Raw genomic sequence first — 4,588 nt, forward strand, 5'->3', positions numbered from 1 at the left:
CCAAACTGGAAGTAGAAAAAGAGAAAACCAGAGTAAGGGAACTGGAGTTGGAACAAGAGAAAGAAAAAGAGAAAGCAAGACTAGAGGTCGAAAAAGAAAAAGAGAGAACAAAACAAATGCAGATAGAAGCGAACAGAACCTTGGCTGAGCAAAGGATTGAACATGGGTTGCCAGAGAGCACCACCCAGGTATCACACCCACCAGATGTTAGGGTTAGGGAGAAGGACATTCCCTTGTTTGTTCCCGAAGAGGCAGAAAGCTTTTTCGAGCATTTTGAAAAAGTAGCCAGCATCAAGGAGTGGCCACAGGAGGAATGGGCCCAGCTGGTCCAGTTAAGATTGACCGGTGCAGCCAGGGAGGCATACACCCAATTGTCACTGGAAGAGTGCCAGGATTATGCCACAGTAAAGAGCAGCATATTGCGCTCGTTTCAGTTAACCCCAGAAGCTTATAGAAAGCGCTTCAGAGAGATGAGCAAAGTTGGAGCATGTACGTTTGCTGAGACAGCAAGAGATCTGGAAAGACGATTCCAGAAGTGGATTGAGGCTGCTGGAGTTGGATCTTACGCTGACCTAAAGCAACTGATGGTCATGGAGAAGTTCTTGGAGATGATGCATCCCGAAACAAAATTCAAGATCCAAGAAGCAGGGATAAAGGAGGTGAAAGATGCCGCAGATAGGGCGGATATGATTACTGAAGCATACAAGAGCTTGAGGGAGAACAGAGTGAGAAGCGAGGCGAGACGCAGCAATGGCAGATCCAATGGAGTCTGGGGAGGAAGAAATTATGAGAAACCCAGAAGAGTCTGGGGTGAGAAAAATTTTGATAAATGGGCAGATAAAAGTAAGTACCCTAAAGCTCAGAAGAGTAGGTCGCGCACTTCATCTGAAAGTGAAGATGGAGGAGCAAAACGAGAAACTGATCGGTATCCAGGAAATCAAGAATCCAGTAAAGCCCCACAGAGTACGAGTAGTACGTCTGGCCCGAGGAACTCCAATACGAGTGGGCAGAGTCAGAGCTACTCTGGTGCATATAGAAGAGACTTTTCCCAGATGAGATGTTACAATTGTAACGGATTGGGTCACGTGATGCGAGATTGTCGGCAGGGCAAGAGAGTTGTGACCCTGGCCATGTGTGACCCCCGAGGTAAATATACTAATGTGTTCGAAGACAAACCACAGAAGATGAACTTAGTGAACGAGAGGTATAGACCGTTCATGAGCAAAGGTTGGATCAGTGTAGGAGGCCAACCTGAGGTAGGAGTTGGTATCTTAAGAGATACCGGAGCTAATCAGAGCTTGATTGCGAGAAGCCTGATTGGGAATGATCGACGGTTAGCTGGCAGTGGGAAGATGAAAGTATATGGGTTATTGTCGGAGAGTGACATGCCCGTTTGTACTGTCCAGCTAAGGTCGGAATATGTGTCGGCGGAGGTGATGTTGGGAGTGTGCCCCGACATACCTGTTCCAGGAGTCCAAGTGATCCTGGGGAATGACTTGTGCGGGACAAAGGTGTTGCCAAGAGTCATGGCGGAGACTGTGCCAGAGGAGTGCCCAGAAGGCCATGGCACGGTTGGGACACCTGAGAGTGTGAACCTGACTGACATCCGAGGGGATGAGTCAGGAGACCGCCAAGCCATTGAGTACCCTGTCTCGGTAGTGACGAAGGCAGAGGTGGCCGACGAGGAAGACACTGGAGAAGGTGAGACAGTGTCAATTAAACCGGTAGAGGATGTTGACGTAGATATAGCGTGGCTGTTTGATGAAGGTCCAGCCAAGGAAAATGAAGTCTCGGTGAGGTCAAAAGTGAGGATGACCCAGCCGAAGAAGAATACTGTGAAGAGAGTTGACCTGAGTAGAGCCCAGACTGCTGAAATTGAGAGTCGGAAGGCGAATGCAACTGTGCTGAGTAGGAATGAGGAAAGATGTGGACAGACTGAGGACGGGAATAGAGCGTCAAGTGGTCCACGAGCACAGAGGCATATGGATAGTGGAGTTAAGTTGTTTGAGATGTCAGGAGTCGACATGTTTCACAGAAGACGTGGAGGAGAGATAGTGAAGAAGAGTAATAGCCGGGAAAATGAAAGGAGAAGAGACAGTATGTGTGGAGAGATGCTTACGAGCACTCTAGGAGAGGTAGAGCGACATGCACAGTCGAGTGCTGTTGGTTGTAGTATGGTGCCCGAAGAAACTTTTAGGGAACGAAGAAGAGTTGAAGGAGAAGAAATGGAGTGGTATAGAAGTGAAAAGTGTGGGAAGAGGATGATGATGCAAGCATGGAGGAATAGAAGAAAGCCGAGGACTCGATGGGAGTCGAACAGGATGAGGTCTCAGATAAATGAGGAGACGAAAGGGAGGATCGTCGGTGAAGACCAGGGAGTGAAGTATGATGGCAGGAGACGAAAGTATAATGGCAGTAGATGGAAGTGTGAAGACGACAGAGGAGGTACAGACAGCAGATGTCTGACTCTGGACGTGAAGAGAAGAAGACGAGGAAACGGAGGGTGGAGACAGTAAGTAGAGTGGACCAAGGGAGTGCAGGCGTCCAAAGAGGACAGCCTAGATAAGAGGTGTCAGAGAAGTCAAATCGTTTGTGGGAAGAACATGTTCCTGGAGAGTTGTGAGCCGGATGTTGCAAGGTGCAACGAACAAATTGTAGACTCCTAAGAGAGTATATGGGGTGAAGAACGAGACAGTGTGGTGGCGGATGTACTATCCCGAGCTTTGCCACTGGAATAACTCTCAAAAATAAGGGGAGGGGAGTGTTATGATCTCAGCCTGCAGGAGAAACGAGTCTCCCTTCTTGAGAGTTATTCAGCAAGCCTGACCTAACTAGAAGGTCTAGCAAATATTGAGGTGATAACCCATATGAAAAATGGCTGGTTGGATATGTAAAACAATTTAAGATTATGGGCAGTAAGTAAGGAAATAGATAAATGACTGGCTAGGAGATGTGGACACTTTGCTGGAGGCGTGAGGCTCGCTTCTGGAGGACCTTGACCTCACTTGAGTGCCAGACATCGCAGGGGGAAGCCGCGCTCCGTTTGAGCTCCCGTCAGAAGGGAACCCCTAGTGATATATCTCTGAGAGAAGAGAAGTGTGCAGACGTGCCAGCTGTGGAACCGAGCTGGGAACGTTGTGGTCTCAAGTCCTGGTCGAAGAAGAGAGTATCAAGCCGGCCAGAGACATTATTGTGGGCTGTGTGGAGCGCCCTGACCAGACGCCGTCAGAGGGAAAGCGCCCTCGATCAGTTAATCTGTGGTAAGCACAATATACGCCAGTTCATAGTGATTGCATTGTAGTTGGTCGTGTGCCCAGCGACAGTAGCGATGTTTATTTATAGGTTAGACATGTTTTAATAAGGCAGAAGGCCTGAAATAGGAGAGTGAAGAGGGAGGAACACGGAGCGACGTCCGTCCTCTCTGAGCGCTGGCGGACGACTGAGGGAGCCTGGCTCCGGATGGAGGAAGACCCTCCCAGCGAGTGAGGACGCCGCCGCCAGGCGAGGTGGAGTATGGACCCGCCCAAAACGGGGGAGTCCACTCTCACTGTATGTAGAGAACAGATAGAGGTTTGAGGCAAGCATAGTGTGTGGTTATTTTTGTTTATGGTTAAAGGGGAACATTTTATTGGAGTGTCGATGGGTTGCAGGTTTGTTCTTTGGGGAAGAAGTTGCTGAGAACTTCGAAGCCAGCAGAGGAAGTAGCTGATGAGACTCCAAGGTAGTGGAGCAGAGGACCTCGAGCTGTGAGGAGAAGCAGCAGTGAAGAGGAGTGTCACGTGCTTCTGTAGAGGTGGTGTAGCAGCCAAGAGAGCTGTGGAAGAACCTAACAGAAGGGTGAAGCACCGTAGTTGCACAAGGAAACTTCATGATAGCAGCCTGGAGGAGCTGCAGAGGATCCTGGTAGTGAAGCCCGGAAGAACCTAAAGAAATAGGGTTGTGAACTTCCAGAGGTGGAAGGGGAAGTTCTGGTGGATTACTAGTAGGGAGTTGATAGTGTTTGGTTGTCAGTAGCGTGCAAGACGCAGTGAGAGGTGAGTGACTGTTGGCATCCTTATGTCAAGGAGTTTCTTATATTGAAGTATCAATGAACATTTATACTGGTATATGTTATTGCATTCAAATGTTGGTTTTCTATATATATATGTTATCTTGCTGATGGTGCAACAGTGTGTGGGCTTGACCAACTTGAGGAGGTTAATAGTACCAGGTGGTGAACCAGGAGTTAGGATACCACTTGATAAGCTGATAATAGAGTTCTGATGGTATTGGAGTGCAACCTGATTGTGATATTATAGAGTATAGGATTCATTATTATTATATGTGTGTATGTATCGTGTATGTGCTTTGTTCAGTAAATGTGTCACAATTTGCTGGTGTTTTGCCCTTGTCCTAGTGAGGCTTCCCAGGAGGTAGTAAAGAAGGAGAGAGAGAGAGAAAGAACCAAGAACCACTGCTGTGGACAGGGTAGGAGGTAATACTAGTAAGTCATAGGGGATTGAGGAGATCATATCTCATAAGGAGAGAGTGGGGAGTCACAGCGGCTCGAGTGGGTGTGTGCACGTGACAACGAGGCTAAGTGTTGGAG

At 48.3% G+C, this 4,588-nt stretch overlaps 1 long non-coding RNA gene across 1 annotated transcript; it reads left to right on the forward strand.

Annotated features, from left to right (window-relative positions):
* The first annotated feature begins 2,372 nt into the window (after nt 1-2,372).
* LOC138366926 (uncharacterized) lies at nt 2,373-4,372 on the forward strand. The gene is made up of 2 exons (XR_011229255.1): nt 2,373-3,260; nt 3,651-4,372. It is a non-coding gene; the product is annotated as an uncharacterized lncRNA (long non-coding RNA).
* Nucleotides 4,373-4,588: the final 216 nt, after the last annotated feature.

Source organism: Procambarus clarkii, chromosome 21 (genome assembly GCF_040958095.1).
Source record: "Procambarus clarkii isolate CNS0578487 chromosome 21, FALCON_Pclarkii_2.0, whole genome shotgun sequence".
In the NCBI taxonomy this organism is placed as follows: Eukaryota; Metazoa; Arthropoda; class Malacostraca; order Decapoda; family Cambaridae; genus Procambarus; species Procambarus clarkii.